The sequence below is a fragment of the Narcine bancroftii genome, chromosome 12, assembly GCF_036971445.1.
Source record: "Narcine bancroftii isolate sNarBan1 chromosome 12, sNarBan1.hap1, whole genome shotgun sequence".
Taxonomy (NCBI): domain Eukaryota; kingdom Metazoa; phylum Chordata; class Chondrichthyes; order Torpediniformes; family Narcinidae; genus Narcine; species Narcine bancroftii.
This window is the reverse complement of record NC_091480.1, coordinates 8,079,521-8,096,345: the sequence shown is the minus strand read 5'-3', so window position 1 is coordinate 8,096,345 and position 16,825 is coordinate 8,079,521. Positions and strand designations below refer to the sequence as shown.

At 45.2% G+C, this 16,825-nt stretch overlaps 1 long non-coding RNA gene across 1 annotated transcript; it reads left to right on the top strand.

Moving 5' to 3' along the window:
- Window positions 1–14,367: 14,367 nt before the first annotated feature.
- On the top strand, window positions 14,368–15,822 carry LOC138746956 (uncharacterized). The gene is made up of 2 exons (XR_011347204.1): window positions 14,368–14,568; window positions 14,951–15,822. It is a non-coding gene; the product is annotated as an uncharacterized lncRNA (long non-coding RNA).
- The last annotated feature ends 1,003 nt before the right edge of the window (window positions 15,823–16,825 follow it).

Sequence of the window (16,825 nt, the reverse complement as noted above, 5' to 3'; positions counted from 1 at the left end):
AGACTGAGCAAGAGGAGAGAGAGACTGAGCAAGAGGAGAGAGAGACTGAGCAAGTGGAGAGAGAGAGACTGAGCAAGAGGAGAGAGACTGAGCAAGAGGAGAGAGAGAGAGACTGAGCAAGAGGAGAGAGAGACTGAGCAAGAGGAGAGAGAGAGAGAGACTGAGCAAGAGAGAGAGACTGAGCAAGAGGAGAGAGAGAGAGAGACTGAGCAAGAGGAGAGAGAGAGAGACTGAGCAAGAGGAGAGAGATAGAGACTGAGCAAGAGGAGAGAGCGAGAGACTGAGCAAGAGGAGAGAGAGAGCGAGAGACTGAGCAAGAGGAGAGAGAGAGACTGAGCAAGAGGAGAGAGTGAGCAAGAGGAGAGAGAGAGTGAGCAAGAGGAGAGAGTGAGCAAGAGGAGAGAGTGAGCAAGAGGAGAGAGAGAGACTGAGCAAGAGGAGAGAGAGAGAGACTGAGCAAGAGGAGAGAGAGAGAGACTGAGCAAGAGGAGAGAGAGAGAGACTGAGCAAGAGGAGAGAGAGAGAGACTGAGCAAGAGGAGAGAGAGAGAGACTGAGCAAGAGGAGAGAGAGACTGAGCAAGAGGAGAGAGAGAGAGACTGAGCAAGAGGAGAGAGAGAGACTGAGCAAGAGGAGAGAGAGAGAGAGAGACTGAGCAAGAGGAGAGAGAGAGAGACTGATCAAGAGGAGAGAGAGACTGAGCAAGAGGAGAGAGAGACTGAGCAAGTGGAGAGAATCACATTGTGTATAATAGAGGGACAAAGATGTGGAGACGGACAGAGGTTGTGGGAAGGAAGAGCGAGGCGACACTGGCAGAGAGATGGCGAGAAAGAGTGGGAGAGAGAGGGTATGGATATGTATATAGAGGGATAGATATAGATATAGAGAGGGGTAAAGAGAGAGAGGGATGGATATTGAGAGGAAGAGAGAGAGGGGGATGGTGGTATATATATATAGAGAGAGAGAGAGGGGGGGGATAATATATAGTGAGGGGGTGGATATAGAGGGAAAGATGATGATAGAGACAGTCCATGTTGTGGGGAGGGAACAGAGTCATGTATTATGAAAGAGAATGGTGAGAGTGAGTAAAGAGGATTGATAAAGAGTACGTGAGCGAGAAAGGTATTTCAATGAGAATGAGGGGGAAGGAAAAGCAGCAAAACAACAGTGGATCGAGTAGCATCTGTGGGAGAGGCGGGGAAGTAGGAATAGTTGGCTTTGGGTCGAGATTCTGTATCAGGTGATAGAAGGAATGGAGGGGGTTGGGGGGGCGGGGAAGGTGGGGGGGGCGGGGAAGGTGGGGGGGGCGGGGAAGGTGGGGGGGGCGGGGAAGGTGGGGGGGGCGGGGAAGGTGGGGGGGGCGGGGAAGGTGGGGGGGGCGGGGAAGTGGGGGGGGGCGGGGAAGGTGGGGGGGGGCGGGGAAGGTGGGGGGGGGGCGGGGAAGGTGGGGGGGGCGGGGAAGGTGGGGGGGGCGGGGAAGGTGGGGGGGGGCGGGGAAGGTGGGGGGGGGGCGGGGAAGGTGGGGGGGGCGGGGAAGGTGGGGGGGGCGGGGAAGGTGGGGGGGGGCGGGGAAGGTGGGGGGGACGGGGAAGGTGGGGGGGACACAGTGGGGAACCGAAGATGAGGTGGTTGGGGCGGGAGGGGGAGAGAAGGCATGAAACTTTAGAGGGTTGTTAACCCAATCTGCGATATCACAGGCACCAGACTTCACTCCATCGAGGTCATCTACATGAGGCAGTGTCTTAAAAAAAAGTAGCCTCTCTCCTCAAAGACCTCCAGCACCCCAGCCAGGCCCTCTTCACTCTGCTACCATCGGGAAAAAGGTACAGGAGCCTAAAGATGAGCTCTCAACGGCACAAGGACAGCTTCTTCCTCGCTGCCGTCAGATTCCTGAATAATCAAAGCCCCAAAGACACTGACTTACTTTTTGTGCACTACTATTTTTATAGTAATGTCATAAGATGGTGATAATATGAATGTCTGCTCTGTGATGCTGATGCAAACACTGAATTTCATGACTTGTTCGAGGGCACTGGTTCCTTGTCACTGTGTGTTTTGTGGAAACAGATGGGCTCAGAGCCAACTCTCACCATCAGTAGCCCAGCTGCCAGGTGACTTGTCAGCACAAATCGACAGGAAATGGCTTTATGTCATTTGTGTATTTTTAGTTGAAACTGAAATCCTGTTAATGAATGTGGCTTGAATGCCCACGACAAGTATATTGCAGATGGGACAGCTCTACAGAGCTGAAAGCCCGTTCTCATCTCTCCCCCTCAGGCACATTGATGTCTGTCATTGGAAATAAGTTAATACTGGTGGATTGTTTAATACTGCGCAAGAGGCACTGGACTATTCAAACCAACTTTCAAAATGGATATGGTGTGTTGGAGAGAGAGAGAGAGAGAAAGAAAAAGAGAGAGGATGGATTTAGAATGGGAGAGAGAAGACAAATGGATATAGTAGGGGAAGAGAGGAAGCTCTAGAGTGGGAGAGAGAGGACGGATAGATATAATGAGGTGGGGGAAAGAGGGGAATGGATCTAGAGTGGGAGAGAGAGAGGGGACGGATGGATATAATGGGGTTGGGGGAAAGAGAGGGGATGGATCGAGAGTGGGAGAGAGAGAACGGATAGATATAATGGGGAGGGGGATGCGGAGATAGAGACAGACTGCGGGGAGGGGTAGACAGGGAGCAGAGAGACAGTCATTATGAAAGAGAAGGGCGAGAGGGACGGATAGAGCGTGGTTTGGTCTTGGAGTGGCGGGCAGTGTAACCCATGAGGCAGAAGATTCTTTGCCTCCGACCAGGAAGGTTGACTGTCCTTTCCTACCCGTGGATGCTCTCTGACTTGCTGAGAAGATTTTAGGTTTTCTATTTTATTGACAGTAAAAACATCTTGATTTTCTCCAACAGCCTCATTGCTTAAAATTCCTACATCCTCAGTCTGTGCGTTTCCTGAAGATCCTTCAACACCCAGGGTTTCAGAACCCAACTCCTCTGGCTTAGTTATTTTTTCAGGATGCTGACATTTCTCTGTCAGGGGTTCTCAATCTTGAGTTTTCCCCTCACTCTCCACCTTAAGTCATGCCCTACCAAGCACAGCTACTATGGGGTCAATAAGGGGGTATGTGAGTGGGGGGGGGGGGGGAGACTCTCTTTCTCAGCATCATATCCAGAGATTATAAAAATGCTGCTGGCTGGAAGCGGAGGAGAAATGAGCAGTGTCTCGGGTCGCCAAGGTCGATGCTGCTCTCCTCGAGTCGACTGCAGTCTGGTCAATCGGGGGGCGGAATCAGCGGCTCCCAACGCTCGGGTTAAAATGCTCAGCTCTCTCTGTAATCTCAGCAGCGGAGAATCTTCCCCCTTTAATCATATCCCAATTGTGCATTTCATCATATCCAGCGACATGCTTCGTTATGATCCAGAGGTTTGGGATGGTTCTGTCCGCGCCAGATCCTGGCAGCGAGGCGACGGGCACTTTGCCACGACCCACGTCTTCGCTCATGACCAGGCGTGTGGCTCCACAGACTGACATTTAGCCCATTGCCTCGGTCAGGAAATTCGTCAACTTCTTTCCCCTCATCATCCTGTTCAGGGACACACAAAAGGATCCATATTACCATCAATTATCCTTAGCTGTCTTAATAAAGTTCATATTATTATCCATCAGACACTCAGTGGAGGGAGGAGAGTTTAGGGGAGATGTTGCAGTGCTTCTCAACTTTTCTCTTCCCACTCACATCCCACTTTCAGTCATCCCTATGTCATTGGTGCTCTGTGATGAGTAAGGGATTGCTCAAGTGGGAAGGTTGAGAATCACTGCTCTAGACCCAATTGTTCCTGAAATATTTTGCCTGAGAAAAATTTGTCATCGGCCGATTTCCTTTGGAGTTCTGAAACTGTGCACATAACCAGTCAATGAGGGACGATTCAAACAGTGGTTTTCAAACTTTTTCTTTCGACTCACATCCCACCTTAAGCAATCCCCTACTCATCACAGAGCACCGATGGCATAGCGATGACTTAAAGTGGAGTGTGAGTGGAAAGAAAAAGGGTTAGTTTTTTTTTACAGAGTAGTGGGTGCCTACAATGCATTGCCAGGGGTGGTGGTAGAGGCTGGAATAATAGGGGTATTTAATTTTTTTATAAAGTAGGCATAAAGCATGGTTACAGACCCCTTCAGCCCACGAGCCTGTGCTGCCCCAAATACATCCAATTGTCCTGCAACCCCCAGTGCTTTTTGAATGGTGGGAGGAAACTGGAGCTCCCGGAGGAAACCTACGCAGACACAGGGAGAAGGTACAGATAGCCAAGGATTAAACCCCCGGTCACTGGCACTGTAACAGCGTTGAGATTCTTAGACAGGCACGTGGATGAAAGAAAAAAAAAGAGAGTTATGAGATGGGGAGGGTTTGGTAGGTATACGTGGGTCAACACCATATCGTGGGCCAAAGGATTACTGTGCTGTAATGTTCTACAGTATTAACATTTATCTGAATTACCTCAAATAAATTCCCATTAGCAGCAAAATGTTCCAAATTATTTGGCATAGATAGGGTGGACAGCCAACATCTTTTTTTCAGGGCAGAAGTAGCAAACACCGGAGGACATGTGTACAAAGTGAAGGGAAAGAAGTTTAATGGGTAAGTTTTTTTTTATATATACAGAGAGCTGTGGGTGCCTGGAATGTCTTGTCAGGGATGGTGGTGGAGGGTGAAACATTAGGGTCATTTAAGAAACAGGCATATGGATGAAAAACATAGAGCATTACCAGCAGGAAGGGCTGAATACTTTATTTTTGAAAGGAATAAATGGGTCAGCCCCACATCAAGGGCCAAAGTGCCTTCATGTGCTGTAATGTTCTATGTTAAATCTTAGTGTTTTTTAAGACAGCAATATTAGAAAAATCTGTGAAGAATTTAACATAAATTAACATAATTACCTTGTGGTCCTTTACACTGCATGTCTTAAGTTCCTGTGTGCCTTAGTCCTGGTGCTTTTTCGTGGAGGAACATGGCCTAAGTCATCAGATGGATGTCAGATTCACGAGCTTTGTTTTGCGGTGGGGTTTAGACTGCGGGCTTCCCCCAAAAAGTAGTAGGGGTCCTGCAGGATAAATTGCGGTGCAGGAATTGGCTAAAAATCCCGGCACTCTCCTTTTTAGACTGCCTGTGTAGCGGCAAATTTCATTGATTGTGTGGTTACATGCCTGCAGTCTAAACATCCTAATTGTCTCAGTATGAACATAAATGATCCCGGTAGACCCAATCATCTTCCCAACAGTCACACCGTGATCCCTCTGACTCCAGCCATCTCTTCGATATTAGTATAAATGATCCTGATGAGAAGCAGCTTGACTGTTGTCATAAATTATCCTAATGAAACCAGTCGGCTTCCCTATCTTTGGATAAATTGCCCTCCTGCGCACGGTGCTCTCGAAGCTGTGCGCACACACACGTTTTGCAGCCGAGGCGCAAAAGGTGAGTCACTTAAAATCATATAGTAATTAATAATTATATTTATTGAAAATAATCTTTTCGCTGTTTACGTTAACTAATTAGTTGGTTAAACAAGTAGTTAATCACACTTGTAATTTATAGTAAAACAGTTTTATCAGCCATGAGAGAGAGGCTGGGCCAAAACGATCTTGAACCACTTTCGAGTTTCCATTTGCACAAGCATTCAGTGCACACCTACTTTTGTCACAAGAAGGAAAATTTGCACAACCAAAGAATTTTGTGCACACTGCCTACTAAAAATTAGAGGGAACATTGTCGATGAGCCCACACCCTATTCCTCTATCACTCTCCCAAATTGGCAGGGTTGGCATCGGAACAAGTCGAATTGGGAGGCATTAGAGTAACCGTGGGGTGAGGGGGGTGCAATCTGGTGTTCAGCGAGGGAGGTGGGGGAGAGTGGTGCCTACCTGCCTTGAACCTCCTCCGTGCGCTGCCGTCACACTTCCCCCCTCCCTCTGACATAACAAACGCGCTGCTTCTATCATGTGGACGCTAGTGCTGCAGGTGAGGGGGCACAATAACTCATTGGGGGTAGACCATGCCTGAGAATGCTCCCACTGCACTTGGTGCTGGCCATGCGAATTGCTCAATCTTTCGGTAAAGAATAGGGAATCCTTTTAAAAAAATATAATCCACATCACAATATCGCAGGAAAGAGCATCATTTTTCTTAAGAAGGATATCTTTTGTTTATTCAGATAAAAATTGTAATGGCAAATGAGAGTTCAATGGGAAACCCTGGTTCATTACCCATTGCACTCAACAAGGGAACAATAAATTCTTCCCCTATCTGGTACGCTGGCAAGCAGCCCGAAAGCAATTTCCAAAATTCCAGCTTACAGCAGGGTATAGGCAGCAATAAATCTTATGGAATCATTAACCCCTTGCCCTTGCAATTGAATGAGGTGGGCTTTCAATAGTCCTGTGCCTCTTTTAAAATTGCCCTGAGCATTTTTCTTTCTGTGCACGTGTACAACAGACACAGCTGTTATTCAGTTTGCCCTTTGTGTTTCCCAGGGTGGGGGGGGAAAGGAAGAGCAGGGTTGGTGTAGTGGTTAGCGCAATGCCTTTAAAGCACCAGTGATCAGGACTGGACACTGTCTGTAAGGAGTTTGTACATTCTCCTTGTATCTGTCTAGGTTTCCTCCAGGGGGTGGGAGGGGGGGCTTTGGTTTCCCCCCACCGTTCTAAATGTATCAGGGGTGTAGGTTAATAGGGTGTAAATTGGGCAGTATGGATACGTGGGTCGAAATGGCCTGTTACTGTGCTATATGTCTAAATTAAAAATTAAAAAATAGACAAAGTGATGAGAGAATTCTCACACCTGTTTTGCCATTTTTAGGGGACTATGTCCTTGTGCTCCAAGTTCCCTCTGTTCTGCAGTGCCCATTCCCTGTAATTCATGATGTTTAACCAGCCCTGGTTTAACTTCCCATAATGCATCACTTCCCACTCGCCAGAGTTCACTTTGCCATTCCAGATTAGTTTACCCATGAGACAATTAATCTCTCAGGAGAACTAGGCTAATCACCAATCTCAGGGGGTAAAAAGCTACAGATCCTCAAATTAAACCATTTAACAATTACAGTACGGAAACAGGCCATTCTCGGTCCCTCTAGTCCGCCCCGATTTAAGTGATCTCCTCTAGTCCCACTTACCTGCTCCCTGCCCATAACCCTCCAATCCCCTCACATCCATGCATTTATCTTAAATGACAAAAGTGACCCTGCTGCAGCCACCTCTTCCGGAAGTTCATTCCACTCAGCCACCACTCTCTGAGTGAAGCAGCTCCCTCTCATGTTACTTCTAAACTTTTTCCCCTAACCCTTATGATCCCTCCTTCCAATATTTCCTACCCTCAAGGAAAAGAGCCTATTCACATCTAATCTATCAATCCCCCTCATAATTTTAAATATCTTATCAAATCCCCTCTCAACTTTCTACACTCCAATGAATAAAGACCCAGTCTACTCAAACTTTCTTTGTATTCTCGATACTGCAATCCAGGCATAATTTTAGTAAATCTTCTCTGCACCCTCTCTACCTTATTGATATCCTTCCTATAATTTGGTGACCAGAACTGCACTCAATATTCTAAATGTGGCCTCATCAATGCCTTGAACAGTCTCAACATCACCTCCCAGCTCCTATAATCTATGCTTTGATTTATAAAGGCCAGCATACCAAAAGCCTTCTTTACCACTCTATTCACATGAGATTCCACTTTCAAAGAATGATGAACCATTATTCCAAGATCCGTCTGTTCCTCTGCATTCTTCAATGCCCTCCCCTTTACTGCGTAAAGGTGGGAAATGTTTGAAAAGTGAGGAAGGTAAGGCAGCATCTGTGGAGAGAGAAAGAGAGCTAACATCTCATGTCAAACGCTTTCATCTGAAGCACTTAAAGGGTGCCCCTGCGAAGGAGGTATATGAAGACTGCCACACTTACCATTGGTCATAGATAGGAAACAGTGAAAAGTCTGTAGACGCTGTAATTGTAGTAAAAACACATAGAAATGCTGGAGGAATTCAGCCGGTATTTTCAGCGCCTATAGGAGACAAAGATATATTTCCAACGTTTGGGGCCTGAGCCCTTCTTCAAGGAATAAGCCGAATAAGCCAGAAACAAGAAATCTCACAAAGTCTCCAAATTCCCCCCATTGCCTTTCCCTATTTCTGTCTCCCCATTCTGTCTCCTTTCACACAAACATGATAAACACTTACCTTGTCCCTTACAACATCCAATTAACACCTTTTGTGGGTCTAGATTCCTCCTCCATTGTTTGTGAAAATGCTGAGTGACCAAAGGAACTGCTTGCGCTAACCATCCGAGACACGCATGTTCATGAAACGGTACTTATTTATTTTAGTGTAGATAAAATACTTGTCCTGCATCTGTATTGTTTGTCTGCACATGTATTGTGTCTGGTTGTGTGTCTGCGTGTTTTCCACTGAGGACCAGAGAATGCTGTTTCATCAGGTTGTACTTGACTTACAAATATATTGGTCCACCAACCAAATGACTGCCCACTGAGGAGCAGCCCAATTGTGGGCTTCAGCTGATAAATTCACAAGACCACGGTGAAGTCAACTGGAAGAGTGACCTGCCAACACCCCTCAGGTACTGTATCCCCAAGAGATCATCATACAGCCAGCCATAAACAAGAAGAGGTGAGATACTTACTCAGAAGGAGTTCTCAGACCTTGGGAAAAGTGCCGAAACGTGGAGAAAGGAGCGTGGTCGTAACCTTCCACTAATGGAGATTAGAATGAGGCAAATTCAATTAATTTTAATTTACATCCATCAATCAATAAATTGTAATGGCATTATATAAAAGTAATTCTAAGATTTCCGAAATTGAATTTTGTTCTTTCATTTCCATCTATTCATCTCCTAAAGTCATAATATTTCCATTTAATCAATATCTGTCTCTTTTAGAATACCTTTTGGTGCTTTCAGTTTTGCTTTAGGGAATTAAATTAAATTTTCCCCAGAAGCCTGTGGTTTTTTTCCCCAAACCAGATAAGGGTGAATGGAATGATGTGATACAAAGAACCTGGCATTGATACAGCGATTCACACATCCTCGGATACCAACGCCTGTCGCATTTGGGTGGAAGGCCAGTATTTCTGCAGATGCTTGCCGATGGGAAATTGTAATGCACTAATTTACATTGACCTTCACGTTCAAATTCACTGACATGTGCGCCTGGGTATAGTGAGAAAGTTTATTTTGCAAGCAATCCAGCTCCGCACTCAGACCTAGTACACTGATTAAAAACCCCGTGGAGAGTGGAGGGTTACATGGTTACAGAGGGTGATTAGTTAGAACAGAGCAAGAGCAACATCAGTTTATCAGCGGGAGGTTCGTTCAGGAATCTGATAATGGTAGGAAATAAAATATCCTTCAAACTATGGGGTAGAATATTGTGGTGAAATAACACATTATCCTTGAGACCCAAATGTCAACTATACATAAATTACTGTGAATCTTAGAAATGTGTGAGACCATGTGGCCCAACATGCTCATTCTAGCCAAAAGTAGAGACATGGAGGTTAATCTCATTTCCCAGCTCTCATTTCACGGACCTTTATCTTGCTGTGTATATCGGACATGCTCAGTGCCCACTACCCTTTCAGTCAGTGAGTTCCAGACCTCTACCTCTATGGTTTAGGTGAAAAGAAATCTTCAAATATTCCTCGCATATATAGTACATTTGAAGAAATGCCTAAGGTGAGATTTATTTTAATTTAGACATACAACATAGTAACAGGCCCTTGCTGTCCACCTCAATGTCATCAAAATCAAGGAGCTGATTATTGAAGACATGAGATGAATGATTGTTGGGGGACCCGAGGTGGAGAGGGTGAGCACATTTAAATTCCTGGGAGTCACTATCTCGGAGGATCTTTCCTGGACTCCACACATGAATGTCATCATGAAGAAATCACGTCAGTGCCTCTACTTCCTCAGGAGTTTGCGGATATTTGGTATGACATCGAAAACCTTGGCAAACTTCTGCATATTTGTAGAGGAAAGTATGTCGACTGGCTGCACAACAGGCTGATGTGGGGAGAGCAATACTTCTGAGCAGAAAGCAGTTCAAAAGGTAGAGGACACAGCCCAGGATATTACAGGCAAAACCCTCCCCACCATCAAGAACATCTACGGGGAACGCTGCCGTCGGAGAGCAGCAGCAATCATCAAAGACCCACACCACCCAGCACACGCTCTGTTCTTGCTGCTGCCATCAGGAAAGAGGTCTCGGTGCCACAAGACTTGCACCACCAGGTTCATGGAACAACTGCTCCCCCTCCTCCATCAGACTCCTCAATGACAAACTCAATCAGGGACTCATTTAAGGACTCTTAACTTTGCACATTTATTTAATATTTAGTTTATGTTTTGCAAAAGTTTATTTGCTCTTCCTTCTTGTTCACATTCCTTCCTTTTGTACACGTATCTTTTCGTGAGTACAGTTCTTTTTCACAGCCAATAAGTAGAAATTCTGCCTGGCCCACAGGAAAAATAATTTTATGTGATATCACGTATGTACTCTGACAATAAATCAAAATTGGTTTTCAGGTTTCTGTACATTCTGCCTGAAGGGAGCAGAGAGAAGTAGTCTGGGATTTTGCAATAGCAGAACGTGGATGTGTCCAGATCCTGGAGGAAAGTCAGAGACACGTCGTGAGGCTTCGCTGATGGACGCAGTGGGGAAGGTTTGTGGTTTGCTGACCCGCTGATGCATGTTTGTGTTCCAACGAGAGCTTTCATCTCTATAGTCTCTGTTTTGATTTGAGCACACTTGGAGAATTCCCAGAAACGTCACTCAATGGAAACCAAGTATTCAACCCCACAGAATTTGCAGCCAAACAAAGTCTTGATGAAGGCTTTGGGCCCAAAACGATGACAATTTTTTTTTTTCTCCCACAGATGCTGTTTGACCCTCTGAGTTGCTCCGGCAGAATGCGTTTTGCTCCAGATTCCAGCGTTTGCTGTCCCTCGTGAGTCCGAAAGCAGAATTTGCATTCTGTGGCACAGTCAATGAAACAGATAGCACAACATTGTTATACCTGTGTTTAGCAGGCATCTAAGGAAAGGTTTAAAGAGACATGGGGGAAAATGGGACTCTGGAAGTCCTGGAGTGGGAAAACTACCTTACAAGGAGAGCATGAAGCGATTAGGTTTGCACCCATATAATTTAAGAAGAGCCATGAGTGGATTTGAATGAAACCTGTAAGACCCTGATAGGTCTCAACAAGGTGGATGTGGAGAGGATACCTTCATCCTGATGACAATCTAAAACTGGGGGTCTCCGTTAAAAATTAGGGGTTCCCATTTGAGACAGGGTCTCAAATGAAAGGGTCATCAGTCTTTGGAATTCTCCATTCAAAGGGCGTTGGAAGAAAGGCCTTTGAATATTTTAAAAGTAGAGGTGGATAAATTCTTGATGAGCAAGGGGGGGTGAAAGTTTATTGGAAGGGGGGAACTATGCCAAACAGATGATGGTCATATCTCATTTGAGCGCAAGATTCCTGATGCTTTGATTAACAGTTGTAACAGTGGCTGCAGGAACTTCATGAAGGGTTCAAGCCGGCAAGGTCAACCATCCTTGTTCTCCCACTGATACTGCAGGAACTGCATTTGCTAAAAAGAACTGTGGAAGTTTGGCAAGGATGTGAAAAGTAGTCCAGAAATTCAAACCTTTATCCAACTTCTAGGAAACAAGTTTTGTGTTAAGTACTTCATTTGCAAACTGCACAGAATTAAAATCAGGTGTTGCAGTTTTTTAAACATTTTACACAGTTAATTGTTGGACTGAATCACTCTGTATGATTTGTCCCAGGTGACAACGATTATTGTGTTAAATCATTACCTTCTGGACATTCACTACTGTGGCATATCCAAGGCAGTGTTTACGCTGTTCGGAATTTTCCAACTTTAGTAAATCTTTCATCTTAGTAAAACGAGCATACCAGTGTACTTTATTAAGAAAGGTTTGGATCTAATTAACTTCAAAAATTCTGTATTTTTCAAATAGTTGTCCACTGAGTGGTTCTGGTACAGGTCAAACAAGTGTTCATCACACTGGCTGATTGAAAGTTAGGTGTCTTGAAATAAATCACTAAAAAGGCAGAACTGATTGCAATGATTTAAATGTTATGAAGTCGAAGGGAATTGGCAGCTGCTTGTAGAAAAATGGTACATTGCACAGAACGTACCCTTACTGGATAACCTCAGCTCCCTTTGATCTCAGAACCACAGCAAACAGAAGCTTGGTCTGTATAAGCCTTAGAATCACGGAATCTTTATTGCAGACCACTCTGTCCATCCATGACCAGAAGACTTTCCCTGGAAAGAAGATAGCATAAAACCGTGTGGAAGAGTGTCAGAACTAGAGGAAGTAAAAGTAAGGAAATTGCTTTTAAAAAAACATCTTCCAATAATAAGCCTAATTAAGCACATAAGAGACCTAAGTGACTGCAAATGATGGAATCCAGAGCAAAAAGCAATCTGCCAGAGGAACTCAAGTGGAGTCTCTCCAGAGGATAAGCACTTAATATAATGAACAGAATATAAAACAAATTAAACGTACATTTAAATTTAACTTTAGACATACAGCATGGTAACAGGCCCTTTTGGCCCACAGGTTTGTGCCACCCAATTGACCTACACCCCCGATACGTTTTGAACTGGGAGGATACTGGAACCCTCCGGGGAAAACCCACGCAGACACAGGGAGAACGTACAAGTTCCTTACAGACAGCACGGGGATTCGAACCCCGATCCCGATTGCTGGCACTATAAAGGTGTTGCGATAACTGCTTCCCAACTGTGCTGCCCCCAGGAAGGTCAAATAATCGACTCAGAATGCTTTTTGGAAAGTAAATAATTTGCTATTTTTTTCCTCAGTTACTGATATTTCTTAGTCCAAAAGGGAGTAAACAAAATGAAAACAAATGTATTTCACAACAGCATTACACTGGGGGAGATGAGGTCTTACAAGGAAGGTAAATGATCATGTCCATCTCTCCACCCATCCATCCTCTATCCCTATTCATTATCTCCATTTATCCCTCCATTCCTTCCTTCTTCCCCACCAATTTCTCCTCCCCTATCCATTCCCATCCATCCTCTATCCCTATTCATTATCTCCATTTATCCCTCCATTCCTTCCTTCTTCCCCACCAATTTCTCCTCCCCTATCCATTCCTTATATCCTTCCATCCATCCAAACCTCATCTCTCCTTCCACCCCTTCATTCATCTCTCCCTCCCATCATTCCACCTTAGCCTCCCTCTGTACCTCCTTCCCTCACTCCATCTACCACTCACATCTCTCCTTCCCTCCATCCTACCTTCTATTTAACCAGTACAATGACAGTAGGAATCATGGGAAATGCTTCAACATTGAGATCATGGTGACTTTCAACATCCGCCAAGTCTCCATTGTCCGGATTCTCGCTGTGGACCTGGGAAAGTGGGGTTGGTACATGGATTGGTTTGTTTTGGGAATGTTAAATTCAAGGCTCTTTCTCTCTGTGCACCAGGGAAGGGGTCAACTGTACTCACTTCCTGAGAGAGATTTTAAAACTTGAAATTTAGACATGAGGCATGGTAACAGGCCCTTCCAGCTCTGGAGCCTGTGTTGCCCAAATACCCCAATGAACTTAGAATCCCACCCGCATGTTTTGAACAGTGGGAGGAAACTGGAGCACCTGGAGGAAACCCACTCAGACACAGGGAGAATGTACAAACTCCTTACAGACAGCGCCGGATTTGATCCTGGTCGCTAGTGCAGTAATACCATTGCACTAGTGCTACACTAACCACACCTTAGTTGAGACGTGGACTACGATGTCTGACATGGAGGAGACATCGGATTCAACAATAACGTTTGGAAGAATACCCATGTCAGTATTTGCAAGGTAAACATATCAGGACAATGGGAATAGAGCAAGATGTGTGGTGTCAATTGGGGAATTGTTTCATGGAGCCAATGTAGACGTAATGGACCTTGGGCCTCTTTTTGTGCTCAGATGATCTATGGAACTGAACTGCAGTATTGAGTGAAGGCACTGACTTTCAGGCAAAACCGTAAGCCAAGTTCTCATCCTCCCTGACAAGTTGGACACTAATTACTTTGAACAAGTCCTGATGTCCCGGCCAAATTCTGTCCCTTAACTAATGTGACAAGACAGAATGACCATTACCTGATGCTCTTTGTGGGATCTTGCTATGTCCACATTGGCTAGCCCATTCCCTGCAATGTCCACTCTTCCAAAGCAGCATTCTGGGTTAGTAATGCATCATAAGGTTGGGAGTGGCGCTATAGAAATGGAAACTCTTGTTTTGTCCTTGAGCCTAGGATGTTGGGACAAGACGGTGGTAGATGTTTTGTCATTAACATCACAAACCAGGCATTGTTACAGAGGACTGAAGTAATAACCCGGAGGCATGAATTTAAACAAAGAAAACCACAAGAATTCAGATCAAGGAGAAGCTGGAGGAACTTAGCGGGTCAGGCCAGCTTCCATGGGTAGAAAAGGTTAGTCAATGTTTTGGGTCAAGATTGAGGTACGAAGAATGAGTATCTGAAAAGGGAAAGAAGCTAGGGAAGATATTGGAGAGAAGTTGGGTGGAGAGACAGGTTGGGAGAGAGAACATTGGGGAGGGGGAAGGGTTGGGGAGGGGGAAGGGTTAGGGAGGGAAGGTTGAGCTGGAAATAGTGGAGGTGGGGATTTCCTAAATCAATGTTCATGCAGTTGGGTTTCAGCTGTCCAGAGGAATGTGATGCACTGCTCCTCAACTCTTCAGCACAAAAATTTAAATTCAGCGATTTAAATAGATTTAAATTAGTAACTTTAATAAAACTACCACCTTGTTATAAAAACATTCATGGTTCACTCATGTTTTCAATCTGTCCTCAGTATGCCTTACTTACGACAGCAACAGGCTTAACTCCACCACTTCCTGGAAGAGCACAAGAAGTCAGTCTGTTTGCGACATAAATGTGGATCTTGGCAGCAGCATACCAGTGGAATCGTGAAAGGAAAGGGACTCATGTTTATCAGATTCAATAACAATTATCGGAAGAATGCCAGCATCAGTATTTGAAAGGTAAATGTATCAGGACCACGGGAAAAGAGTGAGATACATGGAACTTATTGGGGAATTCTTTCATGGAGCCAATGTTGATGTAATGGACCTTGGGCCTCTTTCTGTGCTCAGATGATCTATGGAACTGAACTGCAGTATTGAGTGAAGGCACTGACTTTCAGGCAAAACCGTAAGCCAAGTTCTCATCCTCCCTGACAAGTTGGACACTAATTACTTTGAACAAGTCCTGATGTCCCGACCTGAGTTCTGTCCCTTAACTGATGTGACAAGACAGATTGACCATTGTCTGATCATTCTTTGTGGGATCTTGCTGTGCACAGATTGGCTGGCCCGTTCCCTGTCACGTCCACACTTCCAAACTCCCATCTGAGCATAGCATGAGCCGCTGATAACGTCCTCTCTACATCTGAAGCCCTGCGTGTTGGAAAAGAACAGGAAGTGGCCAGATCATTGCTCCCTTTCTCATCAACTGAAGCACAGTGCCTTTAATTACAGATCGTGTATCGCCACTCAGTGAAGGAGCACCACTTATGGAGGCTGGTGATATTTAGTTCGGAATGACGCCATATCAATGACTGTCATCAAAAGAGACCAAGGGTTTGACTTGCTTCTGTGGGATGGATTTGGTGGAACCACATCCTTTATTGATGTTTTTTTTTCAACAGTAAACGTTTCAAAGACAGACCCACTTGAAACATTTTTCCAAGGTTCCTTTATTTTGTCATGTAACATGATAGATTTAAACTATTGCCTGCCATAAGGCAGACAAAGAGTTGACATGAGTATTACCTGGTGCCCCTGACAGCAAGAGAGAAAGAGAAGCAAAAGAGAATCCCTTCAGAGTCATCGATTGTCCGTGGATTCGCCTCCAGTGTTCCTGCGGCTCTGCAGCCGGATTCGTCGGCCACCCAAGCTCCAGATCCTAACCTCCAACACAATCTGGAAGTCTTCAGCGCCCGAAGCCCACCGGGAACCCTTTCTGCCCTTAGTACCCTCTCGAATCCCCTCGAAGAAGTTATTTCTGATATTAAGACTCCTTGATCTTGTTTTAAGGAGAATCCTGATACACTGTAGTCATACAATTCACGTCACCAAAACTGACCACACTGTTCCGTGGGTGTCCTGGTTTCCAGTGTTGTGTTATCCTTCAGGGCAGGAGAAGACTAGTGTCTGTAGTAGACTCTAGAATAGTGGTTCTCAACCATTTTCTTTCCACTCACATCCCACTTTAAGTTATCCCTATGCCATCGATGCTCTGTGATTAGTAAGGGATTGCTTAGAATACTGAAGCATCAGTAGTGTTACCTTCTAAGAGCAGTCAGTAAGGACGAAGGGTGTTTACGGTGAGAAAGGCTCCCTTAGGGCTTTGGGTGCTGACATCTTTCTGGTTGTATCGGTGGGGGGTTGGAAACCATGGCCTCAGGTTCACCGCTGACATGGACAGGAGGCTCCTGCAGAGGTCACAGGAGTGCAGGAGGCGAATCCACGGGCAACCACTGTCCCTTTTGCTTCTCTTTCTCCTATTGGTGTGGGCCAGAAGGCTAGCGGTTTTCTGGCAAGGAAAAGGTGTCAAATTTTTAATTCAAATTTAAATTTAAACATAGAGCACGGTAACACCCATTTGACCAATTAACCCCCGTTTGTCTCTGGAACATGAGAGGAAACCCACACGGTCATGGAGAATG